This window comes from Molothrus ater, chromosome 17 (assembly GCF_012460135.2).
Source record: "Molothrus ater isolate BHLD 08-10-18 breed brown headed cowbird chromosome 17, BPBGC_Mater_1.1, whole genome shotgun sequence".
Taxonomy (NCBI): domain Eukaryota; kingdom Metazoa; phylum Chordata; class Aves; order Passeriformes; family Icteridae; genus Molothrus; species Molothrus ater.
Genome location: NC_050494.2, coordinates 10,094,615 through 10,110,840, shown reverse-complemented (window position 1 = coordinate 10,110,840; position 16,226 = coordinate 10,094,615). Strand labels below are relative to the sequence as shown.

The window sequence follows — 16,226 nt, the reverse complement described above, 5'->3', positions numbered from 1 at the left end:
CTTTCAAGTGTCACAAAGCCTCTGTGGAAGGAGGGAAAACAAAAAGCAAAAAAAAAAACCTTCTGGTGAGCACTGTGCTGCTCCAAAACCTGGTGACCATGGAGAAGCTTTCCCTATAGACATGCTGTCCAATGCACGCCCTTGTGATTTTTATCTCCATGCAGAACATGGGCTGTGGGTGCCCAGACACTGCTCTTCTCTGCAGCTCTAAAAGGAAAAGAAATTCATGGCTGTTGCTCTGCAAGGCCAAGTACCAGCAGCACAGGGGCTTGGGAAGCTGCAACCAGTGTGGGGTACTCAGCCAAGGCAGAGCTTTTTTGCAACTTGGTTTTCATGATTTAGCATTCCTGCTGTAAATAATTGATACTAATGTAAGTGAGATAAGAGACAGACTGTCTGTGGGCTGGGAGGAAGTGGATCCTGGTGACATCCACCTGGAAATGTGCTTGCAGATTTGTCTGAAATAAAAACGTTGAAAAGCCAAACATGATGTCCAAGAGGTGGGGAGAGAGCAGGGGTGGGAAAGGTAATCAGTGATCAGCCCCGAGCATTCTCATCTCTCTAAGAAAAAGCTACCACTAATAATTTCCTTAATAAGAGAATTCCTGCACTAACTAGCACTTCCTCTCTCCCTGAACATGGCTCTCACACTAGTCCATAAGCTGTGTTCCTGCATTGCCAGAGAGCTGGGTGGGTGTTAGCACAATTTAAGGAATTAAAATGTCATTAAGGGGGTGCATGGAGCACAGCCTTCCTTGTCGGACACCATGCCAGCAGGAAAATGCCAGTGAGCTCAGCGTATCTGATGCCTTTGGCTTAGGTTATCTACAACCAGCTGAGTACCAGGAAGGAGCTCTCCTGAATCTCAGGCTTTGAAACTGGAGAAGGCAAAATTATATCTCTGGTCCTGCGAGGGCGGCCGTGAGACGGGCGATGGAGACAATCCTGCTGGGTGGAGAAGGGGAGATTTCCCTGCTGGGAACCTTGGAACCCAGCATGTCCCCAGGACCATTACACCATATCCATTTCTAAATCCTGATTTGGAGGCTGCTATTGGCATTTCACATCCTCTGAGGAGTCTGTGCCCGGCGGCAAACCGACATTCACTTCCCCCGGCATGACATAATGCCTGTTTTCATCCTGTCTAGTGGATATTAAAAAAGATAATGTCAGCTGAAAAAAAAAAAAATGACATCACTATTGAGCCACTTTACAGCTCTCTGCTTCTCTCTCTCGTGTGTCTCCATCTTCACATCCCACCTGCGTTGCCTGTTGCTCAGCAGCCCAAAGCCCTTCCTGTAGCCACTGCACAAGGTACGTGTGCCTGATGGTTTTAACTTGCTGGAGAATTCAAGTGCCAAAGTGAAAGGAATTTGCAGAGGCAATTCCTTCATTTTAAACTACTGTAAACATAGGGAAGGTCCCTCATGTTCTCTGTCTCCCATGCCAACAGCAGGCAGCTTGTTGTACTCCTCTCCTGAAGGCCATACCTTTACACATTACTCTGGTGAGCACATATTCAGGGCTCTAAATTTGTTTTAAAACACACTTCTTAATCTAGAGATTTCATGCAGAAAGGCAGAGAAAAAAAGCTGCTTTGGAAATGTTAGGAACGAGCAGCACTGACTCATCAGTGATATGAATGGGGAAAGCCAGAGGGACCTTCTCATCTCTAATGTGATTTTATGATTCAGTGAATAATGCATATTAGCATAATACTAACTAAAAAAATCCATACTCATCATAGAATCACAGCTATCAACATTATCCTATTATTAATTATTAACATTTACACTATCAATCAGCCCCTGGCTGACTGATAGCTTAAAATCTTGCATAAAGATTGTTACAACAATAGCCACAGTACATCACGTAATGTGCTTCACAGTCGGGTTGTCATATCCTCATCTATAAAGCTTTTTACTAATGCACTTTACAACATATCTTACAGTACATGGATGAAGAATGTGGCTGCACCCAGTAATAATTCCATTAATTATGAATAAAGCATTTACAAATGACATCCTTATTTAAAATTAGTGATGAACACATTTGGGTTTAATGCAGATGCACTGTGTAATTTGTAATTGGATAAAAAGCAATGCTGGCAACATGGGGTAGGGAAAAAGGGCCAAGATCTTATGGTCTTTGCATCAGCAAGGAAAGGGGGAAAAAAACAGTGGAGAAAATGATTGACAAACAACAAAACATTGGCATAAAGCTCACCAAACTCCAAGGTGATGCTTGAAAGCAATGATTAAAGGTGCCCTGCAGAGCTGAAAGGGAAAAATCCTTACCCACTGACCTTGCATTGCAGTTGTGTTAATAAAACTCACTCCTATACTAATAAAGTCTATATTTTTATTGCTTTCTCTCATTTCAGTGTTTTCAGCTGGCTGGCAGCTCACCAAGACTCGTTAGCCACATACAGTTTGCCTTTGCAGTACCTTGGTACCTGCTTTGTCCTGTAGGCTCTCGGGGATGGCAGAATATTTATTACATACAATATTTCACTGAGGCTACTTACGTCAAGAGGCTATAAATACATTACTCTTCCTAGTTTACTTAAGGGATAAAAAGTGAGTAGCTAAGTTTACAGAGCAGGCTCAGGCTCTATTAATGTGTGGTCTGTTCATTTTCATATAGATCTCAATTGTTTGAAATTATTTTCCAGATTAATCCTGTGAGTGATTCTTGCCTTGCTGATCATTTCCGAGCACTGCTGGTCTACTTGTGCAGTGGTCATATTCAGCTTATTCCATGTATCATGGAAGAAAGGTTAATTTAAACTCATCAAGCTTTTTGGTAATAAAGTAGTGAATATTTAGGTGGTCATAGTTTTCTACTGAGAGCCTTGTGCCAAGAACTTCTTATACTGAGGTTCAACTATTTCAATATGTCCCAACTGGGGAGGCAAAAATCCAGCAGCTCACTTCTGGCCACGGAGGTGGGGGGACAGGAACTTTGGTAGCCAGGAGAAAGTCCTCAAACTCCTTTTAATTACTTTTCCCCTGAATTTCCCCAGTGTTTACAGCAAAGTGCCTGGATAATGCACAGGCCATGGTGTCATGTGTCTGTCTGTTAGCACAGAGCCAGAGCTTGCATGGTGCTGGGTGCTGAGGGTGGTGCAAGGTTCTGCAGGCTCAGAGAGTCAAAGAAAAGAGACCTGGATCTATCACATAAAGTTAAGGGAAAAAATTGCCTCGGGAAGGACCTAGTTTTGGGTTTGGGCAGAATCTTTCTGCAGGTTTTCCAAGGGGATGAGATTGCAAGCCAGAGCCAAGCCAGGCAGGAATTCTGTCTGAATTATTTTCACATTCCCTTTTAATGTCCCGTCCATGGGTGATACCTAGTGCAGAGCACGACACCTGACATGGCCCTTTCTCCATATTTTCAAGTTAATAAACATAGCGAAAAATAATATACGGTGTTTATTGCCAGCACTGTCACGGAGGACACTGTGCATTCCCCCTCTCCTCCCAAACCCAGGCAGTGTAGGAGAGGCTGCTGTAATTACAGGTCTCCTTGTGCGAGACTGCTTTGAAATTCCCAATATTTCTTCAAACCACCAGCAAGTTGGTTTTCAGAGCTGCCTGACAGAGAATTTATTTATTAAGGTCTTGGCTGTTTGCAGCAGTGGCTGGGCAGCAGCAGTTCCACAGAGTTATCAAAAATCTATTTCCTTGCAGAGTCACAAGTAAAATATCAAACCCCCTTTGAAAAGCCAAGTGCAACATTTACATTTTAATGTCCCCAAACACTTTCCTTTCTGACAAACTGGGTTTTTCTGGTCTGTGTGTTATGGAGAGGAAAGGCAGCAGGGCTGGAGGAGAAAGGTTTATAGCCCTGGGAGGAAGCGTGGGCTGCTCTGAGTGGGACAGTGACTGCAAGGACTGTCACCCTTCAGCACTGCTGGGGCCAGGTGAAAAATCAAAAAACAGCCTGGCCCCAAGATCTAGCAGTGCAGGGGCATCAAACACTGAGCTGGGTTAGCAATCACATGTACAGATGTAAAAAAGGAGCAGCACCAGCCTTGTGCTGTGCTGGGCCCAGCCTCTGCTGGCTACAAACAGCCCACATCGAGGGGTCAGTGTGGGGCTGGCAGTGGCCACTAGCAGCCACTTATCTATAGGGGCAAATAGTCTTTATTCCACTGTTTCTTCACACTTCTGCCCACAGGTTAATTGGGATGAAGTGGAGGGGCCCAGCTCCACAGTTTGCACTGTGGCAACAAAAGCAGCTCAGCCTTTCCCTTGTTATCAGCAGGGCTGAGGTCCTGCGCTGCCTCTGTGGAGTCACTGCAGCAAACCATGAATTATGGATGAAATGAAAAATCCCAGCCCGGTGCACTGAGGGAATATGCAGAGTGCAGAGCGATCACCTCTGTGTGTGAGCCTTGCTTTGTGCCACCCTCACGTGCATGAGGCCCAAAATGCTGGGCTTGCCCCTCCCTCAGCCCACAGGGCCAGGATTCCCTTCTCCCGAGGGATGTGGGCTCTGAAATGACATTCATTCATTTGAAAAGCATGTCCCTGTGCTTTGTGGGGTCTTCCTGGGAGCTCCTGAGGGTGCTGTGTGGATGAGCCGTGTGGGATTCCCATGCAGAGGTGCAGGATGGGTGTCTGCCCTGGGCAGATCTGCACGGTGCAGGTCCCTGCTCCAGGTGTGCTCCTGAGCACACGGACACTCACTGCAGCTCAGGTGAGGCAGGAGTCCCAGCCAGGCTGGCCCTGAGTGCTGAGCCAGGCACAGAGGAGCCCTCAGGGGATCTGCAGTTCCCACCAGAGCTGCCTTTTCCTGAAGCAAAGTGTTGGAAAAGTGCTCGACAGGCTCTGACTTCAAGACTTTGTGATTTGGGGAAGCTCAGTCTCTCTACTCATAACTTCTCCTTCAGAGAGAAGTTGCCTTTCAGGAGGCATTTTTAAAATGTCTTTTAATTTTTAAATGCTTTAGTTCCTCCCTTGCAAATCCAGCTCTCTGTTTTTGTGCACCATCTAATAATGTGCTTCCACACAGCCATTTCTGAGTGTGCAATATCAACATCTGTGCTAAAACCAAGGAGAAATTTTTCCCTGAAGCAAAGTTTTGCTCTGTATTATTGTTACTTTTTTTCCCTATTTAATGGTTTGCTTGTCATGGGGCCTCTTCAGCCTCTTATTTCCAGGAAATGAAGGTTCTCTGCCTCTCACTCCTTGTCAGACACCCTGGCAGGAGAGAGCATCGTCACCCCTCTCCCATCTCCTTACAGCATTTTACTTAGTATACTCACTAAAACTGTGCTGCAGTCAAGCACCTCACTGAACTGGGTGCCTGATATGCAGCAGGTTGGCAGAATTAATTTATTGGTGTTTGTACAGCCTTTTGAACTTCTCCTGTTACATAGGTGTCAATAATGACAATAAAAACAAAAACATTATCTTATTATTATATTTATTGTTATTCTGACTTTCCATCATAGCCAATGATGAACACTCCCCTGTGCAGGTATTTAAGCTATCCAGTGGGAGATGCTTTGTTCTTAATTTTGATTATTTGAAGAAGTCCTTTAGCACATCAAATAATCTCCCTAGGCAAGGATTTATAGGAAGGTCTTGAGAGCTGTCAGAGCAATGTTTTCCCAGCAGTGAAGACTCAACCTCCTCTTTGATTTTCATGTCTGTTTTGTCCTGGGTGCCTGCTTGGTCACAGCCATCAGGATGGAGGAGATGTGTTGTCAGTTGTTTTATTTTTGATCCCATTTGAATGTGTCAGTCAACTGCCTCGAATCAAAGGAAGTGAGAAGGAGCCTTTAACAGTTGTGATTGAAAACTTCAGACTTACCTTTTCTTTTTTATTTTTATAGTCACTAAGTAAATGGTTGGCAGGTTCTTGTGAATCATAACATTTCTAAACATATCAAAGAGGCTCTTTGCCAAGCTGCTGGAGAAGGTGGTGTCTACTCCTATTGACTACTTTCTCCCCTTCAGATTACTTTTGCATTTAATAGTTTCAAATCATAATGCAAGAAATCAGGGACTCTTAACTAGGCTGGCTAAGGCTGTGATTAATGAAAGTGTAATGCAAGCTACTGTACAGCCATTAGAAACCAGTTAGCTAATTAGTGTAATCACAGAGGTGGAAATAATTAAGAGACCATAAAATAGAGGTAACCTAATAACAACATTTTCCTCTGACCCAGAACTGGTGAGAAAAGGATGGTTTGTTAGGTTAGGAACAGAGAGGAGTGAAGATGGAATGTTCTGTGAGTAATCACTGTCAGGGAGGGCTCAGAGCACAGACAAGTAGAACAGAGCAGATTTTACACCAACAAAATCCAGACTGCAGCAGAATCCTCTGGCAATGGTGCTTCACACCTCTGCATCCCTCTCCCATCTCATGCACTGCCACAATTCAGTGACAGACAATCAAGACAGCATGAGGCAGGAGCTGGCTGCCTTGCTCTTTCTTACTTTGTTTCCTTTCTTCTTTCCCAGGTTATTAGCAAATATAATATTAAAACTAACTTCATCATACAGTGCCCGAGTGACTGACCAGGTTTGGTTTCAGGAAAAGGAGAAATCAGTGTCCTAAAGTGCTTAAGATGAATATTTTGTCAGAGGATTTATAGAACTCCTAGTGTATTCATGGATGTTATTCACCAGAGCTTCACGGGACTCTACAGAGTCTCTCTGGGCAGAGGACAATGGTGCAGTGATCAGTGAGGGTGGCAGTCACTTCCAGAGCTGCTCCCAGGAGATGGGTGCCAAGCAGATGTGTCACCCCTCCAACCCTCACCTGCTGCTTTTGCACCCAGCACACTGGATCCTGAACAACCCCAAAATGTTCCCCAGTGCTCCCCATGCAGGACTGTCCAGGTCAACAAGAGATGTGGGACAGTGTGATGGGCTGGATCTCACCCTTGGGGGTTAGGAGTGACCTCCCTCTGGCTGCTGGATGAAACAGCTCCATGTACCAGGCAATCAAAATTCCCAACCTGTAATTTTCCAGCTGGAATGGGTCACCACTATGCCCATCTCCATTGGTTCTTAGCATTTCTGCCACGGTTTGTGTGTGTTTCCTTTGACCTGGCTCTAATGAGCAGAGAAGAGGAGCGGAGCTGCAGACACACAATCAAGGCTCAGCCGCCAGGGCTGATGAGTCTGCCGAGACTGCTAAGTGGGTCTTCATTAGCTATTCACATGCGAGGAGCAACTCTTATTTATTCTTCTTTCCTAGGTGAATCTATTTTTGAATATCTTTTGTAGTGATCTTGTCTGGGGAGGGTGGCGGGGAGATTGGATGGAGGGCACCACTACTGCCGGATAACTGGATTATTGTCCTGGAAAAACAGGCTGTGACACCAAGCTGGCAGCAAGCTGCAAAGAAGAAACAATGTGATGCCATTTAGAGAAGGAAGGAATAATTTTCCCCAGTGACATCTCTGGTGGGAGGCAGAACTTTATCTTCTCTTTGCAGCTCAAATGAAGCATCACAGCAGTAGCATTAACTGTGCTTCTAGGTTTCCAGCTTGTCTTTCCATTAACTTTTTTCTTTTTTATTTTGTGCTGTAGCAGGGAACACGCTTTCCAGGGAGGGTTTGAGGGTGAGTCACTGGAGCTGCAAGCCCAGGATGTCCCAGGTGGGTCCCCAGGCTGTGGCACATGTGGCGCTGTTGCAGCCAAATGGATGAGCCTGGTGGTCTGCAGTGAGGAAAGGAAACGTTGTGTTTTATGTCTACCAGTCTGGTGGAGAGGGGATTTTGGAGCAGCAGGTCATGGTGAGCCTTGCTCCAGGTGTGCTTTCATCCCCCCAGCTCGGACATGTGGATTCTGGGGCATCCTCGCAGACGGGACAGCTCTTGACCTCCGGCAGCACCAGCGGCTTCATGTCTCATAGGAACAAGCCCCTTTTCCACACTGGGCGCTTAAACACTCTCCTTTAAGCTTTCCCTCGGGCTGGCCCGGGCCGGTGGGTGCGGATCCTGCCGCCCTCACCTGCCTGTGGCCAAGGCTGCCCTCTCCCGACGCGCCGGCATCCGAGGGATGCGGTGGCTGAGCCGGACCAGCATCCCCGGGCAGCCCACGCTGCTCCCCTGCACCGAGCCCAGCCCAGCGCTGTCCTGCCCCAGAGCACAGCCCCGCAGAGCCTCGGGCATCCCCCGAGGTGCCCGGCCCCATCACCGCCTGCCTCTGATGCTGGATCCAACCTGCACCCCCCTCTGGCATCACGGGGATGCTGCCTGAGGAAGCTCCTGCTGATTTCCTTTTTACCTGATCGATGCCAGCCCTTCCAAACCTGCCCAGTACCTCCTTCCTTTTCGTTTCGTTTTTCTAATCCGGTAGTGTAGGCGTGAACCCCGTACTCCTCTGAGTTATCTTTTCCCAGCTGAGTCTGTTTGTGCTGCAGACTGTGTGGGTGACACCCTCAGCAAAGCCACGTTTAGCAGCACGTTGCTCCAGGAAAGTGTTTTTATATGAACAGAGATGTGAGACAAACTCTGGCACCTCTGGGGCTGGCAAACAGCTGATCCATGAGAGATTACTTTTTTTTTTTCCCCTTTGTGATTTTGACCTTATTTGCTGCAAGTGAAACATCATCCAGACTTCCAGGAAATACCACAAATCTTCTATCTGACATGAGAACATAAATCTTGGGTAAGGGTTCATCCATTCTGCATCTCAGGTCTCTGGAACCCACTTGTGGACACTGGAGTGGGAATCTCAGCCTTCTGAATCCAGGGCTGCTGAACCTGAGCCCCTGCACCTCCCCAACCTGGGGAAAAACATCCCCATGATGCTGGCCCTTACGGAGCTGGTTCTGCACCAGTTCCTCTTGGACAAAAGGGAGGGGAGAATTTGCCTGAATCACCTTGAGCCTCTTAAGTTTTTGTGGGAGACATGAAACCCTTCCCCTCCAACTGGGTGTATCTGGCTGAAATGAAACACAGCTTTACAGCCCAGAGGAACCCCATGGTTCAGCCTCCCCCAGTCATCTCCTAGGAGAGGCTGTTGCACTGCAGAGGTTTCGGGCTCTGCACCCCACGCCCAGCAGGGCAGCCCCAGCTCACACCTGTCAGAGCACATTTCCTGAGAGGATGCCTGCAGGTCCCTGACCTTGCTGTGCACCAGCCTTTGTGGGTTGTGCCTCCACCCTGCTTTTTGGGGGGACCACAGAGGCCTTTCTGAGAAAGCAGGGGAGCAGCCATGAGGCTCACATGTGGTTATTTGTCTATAACAGGTTATTCGTGGTTGCAAAATTTTCCACCTCTCATTCTCCATGAGTGCTTTAGGAGGTTCTTTTGCTCGGTAAGTTTGTGCTTTTACTTTTGCTCCCCCTGGGCTGTACCCTCAGTGTGCAAACCTCTTTGCTTCATGGCTCTTTCCCAGAGTAGGGGCACCCCAAGCCTCACTGGCCCCAGGGAAGGACTCAGAGCCACCTCTGCACTTTGCTGTGTGTCCCTCTGGATCAGTTCAGTGACATTCCCACCCCTCAGCCTGCTGGGGATTATGGCTTTAACTGAGCCTGCAATGACACCCTTCCAAAGGCTCCAAACAGCAAAAGTTTATTTTTTTCTGCCTGGACCACTTTTCCTTGTTTTACCACTAGATGGGAGAGTGAGACTGGGCTAACTCAGCTGCTCCCCTCCTTATCCCGGTAGGAATTCCGAGGGGAGAAGAGACCTGAGAGATGCCTGAAGGTCATCCCACAAATCCTCCCACCTCAGCATCGGGTAACTCCCAAAATGGCCAGTTGCTGCTTAACCCCAGAAGTGCACTGTTAGGGGCACTAAGACTTGCCTGGTGCCTTCCCAAAATACCAGAAACCCCGTGGATCCCACTCTGCCCTCATGGAAGGGGGATTCACTTACACAAAGTCTGGATATAATTCTTGTGGTGAAACTCTTGATATTTTTCCTCAAATCCACCTGTCCTCGAGCAAAGGGAGAGAGGGGAAGCACTTGCAATTCGTTCCTCTCATCTGTACCCCAAATCCTGCTTCCCAGGAATCCAGATGACCCCAAAATTGTTTGGAGAGGTTAAAAAGTCACAGAATTACAAAATGGTTGGGGCTGGAAGTGTCTTTTGGGGATCATCTGTTCAACACCCAACAGGTAAATATAAATAAAGCATTTTCTTCTCTTTTCCTTCTACAGGATTTTCTTTCTCCTATAGGATTCTCGTGTAAGGAGAATCTTCCCAGTGATACCATTTTCCTGCAGAAAATAAAACTGTGCTGTTGCAATGATTGCATGTGCAGGAGGAGAATTCATGCCTTGGTCGGACACCACTCACCTCGGGAGCTGCTGTGGGTGAGGGAGGGGCAGCCCCTGGTTTATTAATGTCTCAGTAAATTTACTTTAACTGCAGCACTTCCCAGCTCCTGAGACTTCCCAAGGTTTTGCTGAGACTGGGCTTATTTAGGAATTATATAGCTGCAGAAGCAGTTTCTCAACCCAATCAGATTGTCCAGTTGGGCTATTTTTATTATTGTTAGGTTTGGGGCTTTAAAAAGGAACATCTTGCTTCCTGGGATTTTCACAGATTTTGCAAGAAACCTCACAGTAGACAATTTTTCCAACTGCCTGTGTGACTACATCAGAAGATGCAATCCCTGTAAAGTGGAAATTATCTTTTTAGAGGGTTTTGCCCTCCACCCAACCTTCTTAATTTGCAAGTTCTTGAGAGAAGTGACTCATCTTTATTTGTTTAATGCCCAGCATAGTTGGGCAATGGGATGAAATAATTCTAATAACTTCCCTTATTGCCTCCGTTGGGGTCTCCTGACTTTGCCAGCACAGGAAGTATCTGACATTATCCTGCCAGACAGAAATAACAGCTTCTTTAGAAGACAAACTCTGGGTTTTTACTGGATCTATCTACTCTTCTTTTCCATAACCGACAGCCACCCCACCCTGGATGTTCAACGAGGCCACTGAGTCACCATGAAGGAGTGAACAGCTCACTCACCTCCCAGGGGAAGACCAAAACTCCCCTCCAGAGAAAAGAGGACACATCTTCCTTCAGTTCACTAGAACTTCAGGTTTTTTCACTAGAGGTGAAAAAAAAAGACATTCCAGCCTTGGATTTTTAAAATCAGGCAGAACTGGTGTGATCAAGACCTTACCTGAGATAGTGGTAGAATTAGCCTCATGATTTCTTCTCCATGTTTGCAGGGATAATATTTTTCCAAAGTTCAAAGTCTTCCTCTGCAGGAAGCATGTGATTTGCAGTCACACCATATTTTGGTGCTATGAACAATTAAAAAAATCAATTTCTGGAGCGATATTTTCTATGTTTATAATCTCTGAACTAATTACAGGACTGGAAAATCGATAGCTATCTGGAAATCTTTCCAATACGGCCAACTAAGCATGCTAGAGATCATGCTGGAACATATTCTTCCCAAACACATGCTGCTCCTGACCATCTCCCAGATCCCAGATGATATCACTGTCAGTAAACCCCTGTACCTCATTGCACTGCACCAGCAGCATTTACCAAAATCTACAGGGGGCATTGGGCTGAGAAAACTGCTGAGAGATGAAGCAATGCTTCTGCCAGCTTTTTAAGCCAATGACAAAAAAAAAAATAAAATTGAAAGACTGAATTAGTCCAACTGAAATCTAAAAAACTATTATGAAATAAAGTAATTACAAGTCCATGTGTTAGTAATAATGTTGGTTTTTTTCATCAGGCTTTATTAAAATAAAAAGTAGAACCTTTGGTGACTGAAAATAACCTCCTTCTCTCATTTCCTAGCAAGAGAGAAGCAGAGTTAAATGGGCAGTTTGATGGTGATTACACTTCAGAAACACACGTAAAGAGGAAGGGTGTTGCTCTGATGAGCAGATCTCCTCTTGCTGTACAAACACACTGTGTTGACCGTGGCAAATGAGCCGGAAGCCAGAGCTCAAACCCTTGTGCTGGTGCTCTCCAGCACTTCCCACACACTGCAGGCATTGCCAGGATCCTCTCCAAGATACTGCTGCCTCCCTCGTGCCCTGTGAGAGCTCAGTGTGCTCTTCCTTGCTGTGCTGGAGCTTCTGCTGCTGCTAAATGAGGACTAAATATTCCCACTGGACATGGTGCCAACGGCACAGTGAGAGGAGAAGGAGCTCAGATCTGGGTGCAGGGGATTCTCCCCACACTCCCATTTGCACTCCTGCTTGGTACAAGAATGTGATGAATTCTGAGCTGTCACAGTGCCACAAAGTGTTTGCTCTGATTTTATATGTTTTTTCTCTGATTATTCTTCATAGCTTTTCCCCTCTAGTGAACTGAACAGAGGAAAAGCAGGACTGGGGCACATCTCTGCCCTCACTGCCTCCCAAGCTGGGGGATTCCCACAGTTCCCCAAGGTGGGGATCCTCATCCTGGATTGGGGGATCCTCATCCTGGATTCCCACAGCTCCCCAAGGAGGGGATCCTCATCCTGGATTGGGGGATCCTCATCCTGGATTCCCACAGCTCCCCAAGGAGGGGATCCTCATCCTGGACTGGGGGATCCTTATCCTGGATTCCCACAGTTCCCCAAGGGGGAGATCCTCATCCTGGATTGGGGGATCCTCATCCTGGATTCCCACAGTTCCCCAAGGGGTTGATCCTCATCCTGGAGTGTATTTTTGTGTCTAGCAGCCCATGGAGGTAAGGTGCAGCATATGCTTTGTCCCAGACCTCATCTCAGGAGACAAGACATGATTTATAGTCCCTCCTAAATATGAACTTGGGATGTTGGTTATGCTTAAAGAATTCAAATTTTGGAGCGGAACACGACTCATGCAATGATGTGGATTGTAAATATTGCTATTATTAATTTCTGTTTGCACTCCTGTAGCACTCCCATGTGCAGCTGAGGAGCTCCTGTGCACACTGGGACAGAGGAAGGAGCGCTAGAGCTGCTGACAGCGGGCCCAGACCTGAGAGAGGCGAGGGGTGACGATGGCAACAGCACTCAGAACACACCAGTGGTGTGGCTCTGCTGATCTGGGCTGCTTTGTGCCAAAAAGCAACAGTTACAAAAGCATTGTGTTCATCACCAGCACAGTGAAAATCTCCCTTTTAACTGCTGAGGCTGAAATGTCCTTGGTGGGGACGCAGAGCTGCCGGGTGCCACGCTCTGCTCAGATTCTGCAGGGATAGGCCTGCAGCTGCTGCACTCAGCTTCAGCCTGGGCTCCCTTCAGATGATGGACTTTGGACTCTGCTATCATCCTTGACAGTTTAATGTCGTATTCCCTTCCAGTAAAACTCAACTGGAGTGCCAGAACTCACTTCTGTTTCTCTCTTAGGAAAGGAAGGCTGCAGTGTCTGCACATCACCTAAGGGGAAAGACCTGAGGGAAAAGAGCTCAGACCCTCCAGAAATCTTTCCAAGAGAAGCTCCAGCTCTCCCTTATCTCTTTTAAAATTAACACATCATACTTTGCACATGTTGAGCAACAAAGTTCCTAATACAGTTTCCAATAACCTCCAGCCCCAGTGGGGCAGTGCTGTTATTTTACAAAGAGAGTGAGAGCAGGACACTCACTCCCCTGGCCAGGGACAGCCAGCACCTCAGGGACACCCTGAACTAGAGGTTTGCACAGAGATTATGGGGTTTAACAGGCACCAAAGCACGTGTCACCCATGAATTCGTACAATTCTTCCTTAAACACAGTCACACTTGCAGCTCTGTGATGCCTCTGCCACCAGATGCTATTGTTTAATCAGTGGTTACTTCAAACCTCCTACCTCACCTTTACATTTACAGGAACCTTTGCTCTGGTAATAATGAAGGAACATTGCAATAATGCAGCTGCTGTAATAATGCAGCTCACAGGCCTGAGCAGGACAGATTCTGATGGTCCAGCTTGCAAAGACAACAGGGTCTCACAACAGGATAGCACAAAATCTGGTAAAATCCCAGGGGAGATTTTCAGAAGTGCTAATCTCACTGCAAGCCAGCACCAACAGTCTTGAAAAATGCCATCTTTATTTGCTATTTATTATATCTTTCCTGATAATTAATTTCTGGCTCAAATTAGACTTTCAATAAAACACAAAAAATTCTGCTTTTGGAAAAAAAAAATCCAGATCTGTTCTTCCTTCCTGGAGATTCGTTGCTTTTTCTGCAACAGGAGATGTGAATTATGGAATTATTAATAACAGCAGTATTAGAAACTGATCATTCAGGCACCAGGAATCCATGTGAGACATTATGGCTTTAAATAAATTGTTAATTGCTATGTTAATCTAATCTTGTAAGTACATGCACACTTAACTATATTAAAAATGTAAATGTTCCCAGACCTGGACTTCACATGATGAATAAACAACTCCCCTTTTTTGCCTTGTCAGCTCTGTTGGTCTCAGAAAAACAAGATTTGACGGTCATTGAAAAAGTTGATGTGTGCACAGATTTAGCCAAAAGATTGTCACGATCATCTCAGGGCCCACGTGGCTCACAGGACTGAACTTGAAGAAACCTCCTTCAACATCTGCTCATGACAGAGCAATTCCAGCTCCAGGAGTGCCTGCAGCCAGTGACTTCCCTTCCATGGCCCTGAATTTGCATTCATTAAACCCAGAGTTTTAATGATTTATGGAGATTTATAAAAAATGGCAGCCCAGAGCTGCTGACACTCCCAAAGCTTCTGACAGGAGTATAACACATCATAAATCCATCCTGGTGTGAAATATTGAATGAAAACTGGTGCAGGCATATCTGCAAGTGTTAACATGACCCATAAAATCAGGGATTCAGACTAACTAAAATTATCAGTGTGCCCCAAACCCGACAAGATAACAAATCTAGTAACAATAATATAATAATTATAATGTTTGTAATAACACTACTAATAGAGATACCAGTCTCCTTGTCATTGTTCATTATTGCCACTGCCCTGATAATTCTCAGCTCCAAGGATGGACAGAGGCAGGCAGGGCCCCATGCTCTGAGAAACAACCTCTGTGCTTTGAGAAATGGATTCCAGCTTCCCCTATCCCTCAGAACATTTACCAAGATCTTTGGGATAAGTCTTTGGGAAGGCTCTTTCTGCCACTCACACAGCAAGGTGTGCATTGGCTCATGCTGAGCCCCAGGGTTGGGGAAACTGGAGTTTAAACAAATATGCCCCTGGGACAGGCTCCTTTTTATTTACAAGTGAATCAGCAGAGATGGCAAGGCTGGTTTGCAGTGCCTGCCCAGCATCCCTTAAAGATTTTAGTAGGAGACAGACTTCTACCAGACCTCTGTCCTGCCTTGCCACACCTTCCCCCTTGGTTATCTTATCACAGTCATTATTAGCTCATGCAAATCCACAGCACAAGCTCCTTACGCTTACATTTTCCTCACACAAGAGCTAACCTACTTCAAGATGCTGAACAAAAAAAATATCACTAAAAACCAAGTAAAAAAAATTACTCTGCCCCTCTGAGGACAACTTCAGCCAAGGCAGAATGGACCAAAATACATGTGGAGAAGTGAGCTGAGCTGAGCTGAGCTGAGCTGAGGAGCAGGATGCATCCCTCTGCAGCCAGAGCAAATTATTCACTCAGCTCTGCACCGTGGAACAGGAAATGTGGGGGCATTCCCCAGCTCAGATGCCTTTGATGCACTGCTTCACCTTTGCACATTTTATTGTCCTTTCCACCCTGCTTATTTAGAATAAAAAGGGTTTGAAACAGGGCCTTATTCATCAGTGACTGCACAGCACCAGCCAAAACAGTACCCCAGCTTTGCTGTGTAAGGAATGATTTGTATATAATAAAGCAATATCAGTTTGCATACATGGAGCAAATGTTTCCTAGTTTTTCTGGCCACAGCCTGCTGTTAACAACAGGCTCTCTTACTCTTCATTTTACTTTAAAAGCAGATTCAACAGTTCCCAATTCAACCAGACCCCACAAGGACCCCAAGGTGAGCAAGGATGGCACAAAGAGGCAGCACCTTCCAGCTCTATCTTGGAGCCACAGAGGATAAGGAGGAGGAATGATGTGAACAGCACACCACCCCTAAGATGAGCTTTGATGGGCTGCTGGGTCTGCTTCTGCCCCAGCCTGTGCCCCAGCTCTTGGTTCCTTGCTGTCCTTGGACGCTGCTGTCCCTGCACTGCACACAGAGGGGATGGCAGATGCATGGCAGCTGATGTCAGATGTCTGCCCACGTCTTTGCCCTCCTCTCTGCCTCATGCAGCATTAGCTGGTCTTTTCCATTACCAGGCTATCCTGTGCACTCTGGGAAGTGGAGCACTGATTGCACTCCAGGAGCT

General features: G+C 46.4%; 1 long non-coding RNA gene across 1 annotated transcript; it reads left to right on the top strand.

The window, feature by feature from the left end:
* Positions 1-9,216: 9,216 nt before the first annotated feature.
* On the top strand, positions 9,217-11,640 carry LOC118694750 (uncharacterized). Its single transcript, XR_004981466.2, has 2 exons — positions 9,217-9,284; positions 10,133-11,640. It is a non-coding gene; the product is annotated as an uncharacterized LOC118694750 (long non-coding RNA).
* The last annotated feature ends 4,586 nt before the right edge of the window (positions 11,641-16,226 follow it).